This window comes from Callorhinchus milii, unplaced genomic scaffold, assembly GCF_018977255.1.
Source record: "Callorhinchus milii isolate IMCB2004 unplaced genomic scaffold, IMCB_Cmil_1.0 Scaffold2, whole genome shotgun sequence".
Taxonomy (NCBI): domain Eukaryota; kingdom Metazoa; phylum Chordata; class Chondrichthyes; order Chimaeriformes; family Callorhinchidae; genus Callorhinchus; species Callorhinchus milii.
In genome coordinates, this window is record NW_024704743.1 from 105,358,574 (window position 1) to 105,367,411 (window position 8,838).

At 43.9% G+C, this 8,838-nt stretch overlaps 1 protein-coding gene across 2 annotated transcripts in view; it reads right to left on the minus strand.

The window, feature by feature from the left end:
* rb1cc1 (RB1-inducible coiled-coil 1) overlaps positions 1 to 7,459 on the minus strand; it is a 70,155-nt gene extending 62,696 nt beyond the window's left edge. The window contains exon 1 of one of the 2 annotated variants that reach the window (XM_007905911.2): positions 6,680 to 7,459. The gene's annotated coding sequence lies outside the window, so the exon portion shown is untranslated. Of the gene's footprint in view, positions 1 to 6,369; positions 6,576 to 6,679 lie in introns of those variants that run through there. The other variant, XM_007905914.2, reaches the window with a different exon arrangement.
* Positions 7,460 to 8,838: the final 1,379 nt, after the last annotated feature.

Genomic DNA, 8,838 nt, shown 5'->3' on the forward strand with positions numbered 1-8,838 from the left:
AGATGCGTGACACACGCAGAAACCTATCACCATGCTTAAGAGCATCCAAACCAAACTGAGAATTCTACGCATCACATCTACACATGGAAATCCTAGAGACAGATTGTCGGAATGGAATGGGCAGTCTCTCCCTGGAAGGACGCATCCTGCTTACCTAATTCCAGAAAATATTAGGCATAGGTTGGCAAGACCACAAAGTGTGCATTTGGGTACTACTGGTGTCAAACCAGCTAAAACTACATCGCTTGCCAGTGATATCGCTATCTGGCAAGGTTTCCCATGATATAAATGGCAAGCCTACCTGTTAGGGTGCACAAATCTCTATAATTGTACTTTGAGAGGTCCTCCCAACGTGAAAGGCACAATGCCAAATGCAAGGATTATTATTTTATACAGTGCTTTCAGCATCAAGTTATTATTGGCTGCATCAAAGCTTCCTAAAAATTGGTTTTCGTACCAGAAGGAAACAAAATCGATGAAATGTGGAATCAACACAGAATTTTATAAATTGTATAAACCATTACAACAACATGTATTCATATAGTGCCCTTCATGCGGGTTTGCATCAGAGTGTTTGCATTATTAGCATTATGCATTTACAGTAAATATACTACCCCACATCTGTGCCTTCTACCCCACATCCGTGCCATGACCCGCTCTGCCATTCACCACCTCCACAACATTACTTGGCTCTGCCACTGCCTCTCCCTTCAGGCCACCAAAACCCTTATCCACACATTTATCACATCGAGGCTCAACTATGCCAATTCTCTGCTGATCAGCCTTCCTATCTCTTCCCTCAACAAGCTGCAGATCATTCAGAACTCTCCAGCTCATGTCCTCTCCCGCACCAGGCTCCATGACCCTATCCCTATTCTCGCCCTGCTCCACTGGGTCCCCATCCCCCAGAGGATAGAGTTCAAAATCCTCGTCCTCACCCGAAAGACCCGCCATAGCCTTGCTCCTACCTGTGACCCCATATCAATCTGTCCGTTCCCTTCGCTGAGCAGTCTCCGGCCTGCTCCATGTCCCCCACTCGGCCCGCCCCACCATCAGCGGTCCAGTATTCTGCCTCTGTGCCCCCCACACTTTGAAAATTCATCTCACAGTCCCTTTGCCTTGCTCCCTCCCTTTAAAGTATGTCTCAAGACCCTCCTCTTCGACCACCCTCCTACCCCTAACCCCCAACTCCTGAATCCAACCCCCTGACTGTCCCGCGCTTTGGGACATCCTCCCAACGTGAAAAGCGATATACAAATGTAATTTATTATTGTTTTAGAATATAAAATTCTGTGTTATACTAAAAAGTTTATGTTAGTTTAATGACTTCTTCTCATATTTATATCACAGCAGTTCAAACTCTGCATAAGAGCAGATTATAGGATGAGGATCAACTTAACAGAAGCAGGAGGAGATCGTTTAGGGGAGGAGGTCACACATTGCACTTCAACTGCAAGTGACATAATGATAAATAGAGAAGCTATTTCCTCTGGTGGGGGAATCCAAAACATGGAGGCAGTCTTAAAATTAGAACCAGGCAATTAAGAATGAAATCAGGAAGCATTTTCTCACTCAAAGGGTGGTAGAAATCTGGAATTCTCTCCCCCATGGATGCTGAATCCACCCACACCTTCAAGAGTGAAGTTGGTAGATTTTTGGTAGGTCAGGCTATTAAGGGATAGAGAAAGCGGGAAGTTGGAATTGAAAGGATTAGTTGAGGTACAGATCAGCCATGATCGAATTAAATGGCGGAACAGGCTTGAAGGGTTGAAGAACATGTACTCCTATTCCTATGATAAGTCACAAAAAAATTTCTGATGAATAGATATGTTGAGAATCTGAGTAAACTTGAGCCAGAGGAGGTTAAGGGTGATCTGATGAGATCTTTAAAATAATAAAGAAAATTAATAAAGCAAACAAGTTACAGGTGCAGTGCAGGGGTAACATCATCTTAACATCTAAGCTAATTAACAGTGTCCGTGCACATTTCACACACATATGGTTGGTTGAGAGAAATGTGGAATGTAGTTTTAAAAGCAACAGATCAGATTTTTAAAAAAAAGAGATATATTGATATGTACTTTGTAAGATTCAGGTAAGAATCAGGTGAGTCGGTTCCGTCACCCTCATATGTCAACCCACGATATGGCTCGCTCTCCCTCGCAGTGTACTGGGTGGCCTCTATGTTCAATCCTCATTAATGAATCCAGTCCCTATAACTAGGTGTAACTTGACATGAGTTCTTCTACAACAGGTACTACCAATTGCTATTTAAATTAAGGCAAATTGGGAAGCTTCAGTCAATCAGAGGTTTATTTTACACCACTGTGACTCAGGTTGAACCTGTTTGTGTATTCCCTCCTTTGATTTATACAGAAAGCTTGAGAAAGCACTTTTAAGTTAGCTCAACGGAATTTTATTGCAACTTTGATGAAATCCACAACCCTCGGCATTAGATCTTAAACGACACAATAAATATCAACAAACACAACTATGAGATAACAAAATTCACACTTAAAACTACATTCCCTAGCAGCCACTTGTAATAAAGTTAATGTAAAAGTGCATGAAGAACCAACCTCTTGACTACTACTCATTAATAGTCAGAGCATGTACCTTTGTTGTCATCAAGTAGAAAAATAGTGACCATGAGCGCTCGTTCTTTTATGGGCATTGAGCCCCTGCCTGAATTAGTTTACCCAATTCAGGGAGGAAGTAATTGCACCAATTGCTTGATGTAATTGGTGCCTGTTTTAATGGTCAGATCCTCCCCTCAGTTGTCCAATAGGGGACAAATACACTTCCAACCCTTCATTTGCACATTGGAAGGGTAACTTACCCACCAAATTGTTGCAACTGACGCTAGAGTCAGACTTGATGGCACCATAAGTATCAAAAAACGTTGAATACATAAAGCACTACACAATATATTTAAATAGAAGACATAGAAAACAAAAGGGGTGACCGTGACACAGGAACAACAACAACAAAATTACATTTATAGAGTGCCTTTCACGTCAGGAGGATATCCCAGCCGCTGGACAGTCAGGGGTCAGGACCCGAGCATGGGGGAGCGGTGGGGTATGGGTGAGGGAAGGCAGAGAGGTGGGAAGGCGACTGAAGGCACGATCGAAGGGGAAGATCTGAAGGATGCAAGGGAGGAAACAAATTAATTCAGGGGAACAAATTAATTAAGGGAAATGGAAAAGACATCAGAAAGAAAAACTACTGTGACTCCCAAAAAAGTCAACTAGCTGATAATCTGCACCTTCTCCCATACTTTGGATCCTTACATTGTTTGAGCTTTTTCTAAGGACAGAAATTTATACTGATGCTGTATTTATATTGCTGGAAGGAAAACTACTAAGAAACATATGACATTAAACCTGTGCTAATAAACAAAATAAAGACATTCGGTATCAAGGGTGGATGAAAAATGAATCTTGTAGTGTAAGATAAAGACTTTGTGTGTCATTTTACACCTCTATCTATCTGAGAGGAATATTTCCATTAAGCAGTTTGTCAGTTACAGTATGTGCAAAACAAGAACTCATTCTCCCCAAATCCCTCAACCTGTTCAGCAGTTTGCCAACTTTAGCAATTATTATCACTAAGAAAAATGGTCATCTAAAGTATAGACATCCGGTTTATGAAACTAATGTAAACTCCATAAGACAGAACTATTTTATTGCAACCTCCTGCGTGGAGTGTTATCTATTTGAATGTTTGTTTTAAAAGAACAACTATATTGTTAGTAAACTTTCTAATTGATATGCCTTTCCCAAATTGTTCCTTTTTTAAATATTAAAATCTAGAATTTGAAATTTTCCTAATCACATAATACTGTACTTTGTTATTAATATTGTTGAAAGTGTACATTTTTGTACTCATTTCTCAAAACAACGGTAGTACAAGTTTTTTTACTTCCCCACTGCAGTACTTCTTATGTTATGTATACCACAACATATTACAAATGTTTGCTGATTAACTTTTGACTTACACTTGTACAAGTAAAATTTTCAGATTCCAGGAATGCTCCCTGAAAGTACAATTTACCCTTTTCAAATCTATCATGGTTCACAAAGAAAATACAGATCTCAATGCATGTATGTTGAAATAATTTAATGGCCTACGGTACTTCTTTTATAATCTCAAATATTCTGTAAATAATTCAATAAACTGAGGTTATGGAATTAAGCACCAAAAGGTTTACAGTATTTTAACAAATGAAAATTTGCACAAATATTAGCATTTGAAGCATTAAACACTTTTAAGATATGATATAATTGAATTAATAACAAGTGACTCAAGTTCAAACTACAACAATAATAATCCTTACATTTGATATAGAGCTTTATCACGTCTTTGAGACATCTCCATGCCCTTCACAGAATATACTGTAAAATGAATTGACTGTATATTTTGTGAAGCAGCCAATTATGCACAGCAATGTCCTACAAGCAGTTGTGGATTGAAGTGACCAATTTATTATTTTTTTGAAGGAATTATTACCCCCGGAAAAGCGATCCGCCAATCGACTAACAACCGGGTTCCTACTTACTCCTATTAAACAGAGGTGTATGGAGCAAGGAAACTTTGCCCAACATTTCTCCCTGCCGGGAATAGAACCCAGGTCTCTCACTTGCGAGGCGAGTGCTCGAACCATGCCAAGAAACAAGAAAAATCAAATATACAATAGATGTGCATTTTTTTAAAAAAGTACATGCTAATCTTTATTGGCCTAGGTTTAAGGAACTCAAAGTGCATAAACTTTCACATTAGCCTCAATACTAGTCTGTATCCTTCTAAGAACACATTTGAAACCATTTTAATCGTCAGTGATTTCTTAATACCGGTTAAGGATAAATACTCCAATGAAAGACTATTAAAAAAATTAATGTGAAAATCTATGATTATGAAACAGCAATGCCATTTACTTTAATTCCAGAGTACCTTAACTATTACTTAATGCCAGTTAAACCTCATCTATTACTCAATGCCAGTGAACCTCAGCTATTATTACTCAATGACAGTGTGATGCACAATCATAATAACCTGTTATTTAAAATACATTTCCAAATATACCTGCAAACCCATTATATATTAACTTAGGTATATTAATCTGCTGAGTATTTTCAGAGATTTCTGCTTTTGCTTTCTTAAATTAGATCTGCTGGGGAATGGGGGGAATGGGCAGTGGAGCAAAGTGAGGGTGAGGACACAAGCTGCAGAATTCCAGAGGGTCTGCTGCTTCTGGAAGTAGGAACTAGGGAGTTCAGCGAGCAGACCATTAAAGTAGTCAAGCCAAGACATGATGAGGATAGTTTGGAAGAGGGAAGGGTGAACAAGACACCGAGATTCTGCACTGGCTCTGTGAAGTGGAATGAGCCTCCATGCAGATCAATGCAATCAGCACGTGAGGTGAGATAGAATTGATAGGAGCTAAGCACAAGTAAATGGTCTTGACTTCACTGAGCTGCAGAAGGTTATAATTCATCCAAAACTTGATTCTGACGGGCAATCAGTCAGAACAACAGTGATCCTAGAATCAAGGATGAAGGCTGAGAAATAGTATTGGGTGTCATCCATGTGCATGCTTAAGGAAGATATCTCCAAGAGGGAACCATATAGATGAAGAGCAGAGGACGCAGGATAGAGACCAGAGAAAGGCTACGTGTGACTGTGCAGATGCTGGAGGAGAAGCCATTGGAAGAGACAAAGTGTAATGGCTGGGACAGGTAAGATTGAAACCAGGAAAGGACAGCACGATTTGTATTAGATTTATAAAGCCTTTTAGGTATCTTCTACAAACGTTTTAGAGTATTTCAAGTAAAATAAAAGTACAAATAGTTGCTCGACTTTAACTAAGTAAAACATTATTGACTAGATCGGGTTGTAATCACCCAATCAAAATTGCACATTTATTGAAAAGTGATGAAACGCAAGGGTTATTCTGCTTAAAAACGCAAAATACTGCGGATGCTGGAAATCTGAAACAAAAAAAAAACAGAAGTCGCTGGGAATCAAATGTGAGGCAAAGGTTATTCCGCTTTGCCTCGCATTTGACCATCTTAAACCTGCACATCCACATGTAATTGTAAGACAAAACACTGTATTGCAAATCGTCAACAACTCAAGAAACACCCCCAGTAGGTTAATGTTTCGGACGTGATGACCCCCCCACTTGTATTCTGATGATAGGTTATAGCGGACAGATTAACATGTTGGCTGCTCTTTTAGATGTTGGTTGATTTAGTGGGGATGTGGTGGGTGGGATGTGCTGCCATCACCATGTTTTCACCAAAAACGGCCTATTGCACAGGACAACACAACACAGCATTGCGCCATATAGTAAACAGCCAAACTCACCCTTCCCGTCCCGATTACCCAGAGACTGAGTGAGTTTCCACAACTCCGGCAAAGGGCGGCGACATGTCGAGGGGCTGAGTCATCGCCGGGAATAAAGTGTTGCCCAAAACACTCGGTGGGGGGTCGGTCACTGTCAGAGCGGCGACTCACTGACCCACAGCCCAGAGCTCAGGCCGGACAACTACCCACAAACCCCGCTCCCCGGCTCCGCCCCCGCACACAGCCCCCGGTCCCCTCCCTCACGGGCAGTGAGGGGGGTTAGGCCCCGTGTCCCCGGGACCCTCCTCCTCGCTCTCCCCGGGTTACTGACCTCCAGCCGAGCAGGGACTCGCTCCCCTTCGCCTCACGCCGTCTTGTCCGCGGCTCCAGGCCCCGCCTCCTCTGGGCCTGGGCCTCGGTGACTCTCGGCCCCCAGGCCCCGGGCTGGCCTTGTATCTGCTGGGCTCCCAGGCCCAGGGTGTCGGGCCCAGGCTCAGGCCCGGGGTCTGTGCGTGTCGTGTCCTGGTCTCCTCCCTCCGGAGCCTTGTGTCTCGGGGTCTCTGGGGTTTTTTTTTTGTTCCGTGTCTCTTGGAGGCTTCGTGTTTCCCTTTCTCTCCTGTTTGTGTTGAGCGTCGTGTTTGCGGGGGTCGGTGGGCGGGTGTTGTGCGAGAGGTCTCGTTGTGGGCGCGTCTGTTTTCTGCGTCCAAACCCCTGTTCGACACGGGGGTGTGTGTGTGCCTCGTCTGTGTATCGGAGCCTTTTGGGTGTCGGTCTGTCGTGTGTGTCAGAGCCTGTTATTTATTGTGTGTGTGAGTCTTGTGTCATCGCCTGTTGTTATGCGTGTGTCAAGTGTATCAGAGTCTGTCGTCTCTCTCTGCGAGAGCTTCTTGTTGCATGTGTCAGTGCATCAGAGCCTGTTGTCTCTCTCTCTCATTGTAAGAGCCTCTTGTTGTTGTTGTTGTGTGTCTCTGCATCAGCCCGTTGTCTTGTCTGTCTCTGTGTGAGAGCCTCTTGGTGTGTGTCGGTTTATCGGAGACTGTTGTCTCTCTGTGGAGAGCCTCTTGTTGTTGTGTGTGTGTGTGTGTGTTGTGTCAGTGTATCAGAGCCTGGTGTGTGTCCCTGTGTGAGAGCCTCTTGCTGTTGTGTGTGTGTGTTGTGTCAGTGTATCAGAGCCTGGTGTGTGTCCCTGTGTGAGAGCCTCTTGCTGTTGTGTGTGTCAGTGTGTGTGTGTGTGTGTTGTGTCAGTGTATCAGAGCCTGGTGTGTGTCCCTGTGTGAGAGCCTCTTGGTGTTGTGTGTGTCAGTGTGTCAGTGTGTGTGTGTTGTGTCAGTGTATCAGAGCCTGGTGTGTGTCCCTGTGTGAGAGCCTCTTGCTGTTGTGTGTGTCAGTGTGTGTGTGTGTGTGTTGTGTCAGTGTATCAGAGCCTGGTGTGTGTCCCTGTGTGAGAGCCTCTTGGTGTTGTGTGTGTGTGTGTGTGTTGTGTCAGTGTATCAGAGCCTGGTGTGTGTCCCTGTGTGAGAGCCTCTTGGTGTTGTGTGTGTCAGTGTGTGTGTGTGTGTGTGTTGTGTCAGTGTATCAGAGCCTGGTGTGTGTCCCTGTGTGAGAGCCTCTTGCTGTTGTGTGTGTCAGTGTGTGTGTGTGTGTGTTGTGTCAGTGTATCAGAGCCTGGTGTGTGTCCCTGTGTGAGAGCCTCTTGGTGTTGTGTGTGTCAGTGTGTGTGTGTGTGTGTTGTGTCAGTGTATCAGAGCCTGGTGTGTGTCCCTGTGTGAGAGCCTCTTGGTGTTGTGTGTGTCAGTGTGTGTGTGTGTGTTGTGTCAGTGTATCAGAGCCTGGTGTGTGTCCCTGTGTGAGAGCCTCTTGGTGTTGTGTGTGTCAGTGTGTGTGTGTGTTGTGTCAGTGTATCAGAGCCTGGTGTGTGTCCCTGTGTGAGAGCCTCTTGGTGTTGTGTGTGTCAGTGTGTGTGTGTGTGTGTTGTGTCAGTGTATCAGAGCCTGGTGTGTGTCCCTGTGTGAGAGCCTCTTGGTGTTGTGTGTGTCAGTGTGTGTGTGTGTTGTGTCAGTGTATCAGAGCCTGGTGTGTGTCCCTGTGTGAGAGCCTCTTGCTGTTGTGTGTGTGTGTTGTGTCAGTGTATCAGAGCCTGGTGTGTGTGTCTGTGTGAGAGCCTCTTGCTGTTGTGCGTGTGTCAGTGTATCAGCGCCTGTTCTCTCAGTCTCTCACCGTGAGAGCCTCTTTTTGTGGTTAGTATCAGTGAGTGTTGTGTGTATGTATGTCAGTGTGAGAGCCTCTTGCTATGTCAGTGTATCACAGCCTGTTGTTGTGTGTCACTGTGTTGTATGTGTCAGTGTGTGTGTGTCATATGTCAGTGTGTGTCAGTGTGGTGTGTGTGTATCAGAGCATGTTGTCTCTTTCTCTCACCGTGAGAGCCTCTTGTGTGTGTGTGTGTGTATCAGTGTGTGGTGTGTGTTGTCTCTCTCACCGTGAGAGCCTCTT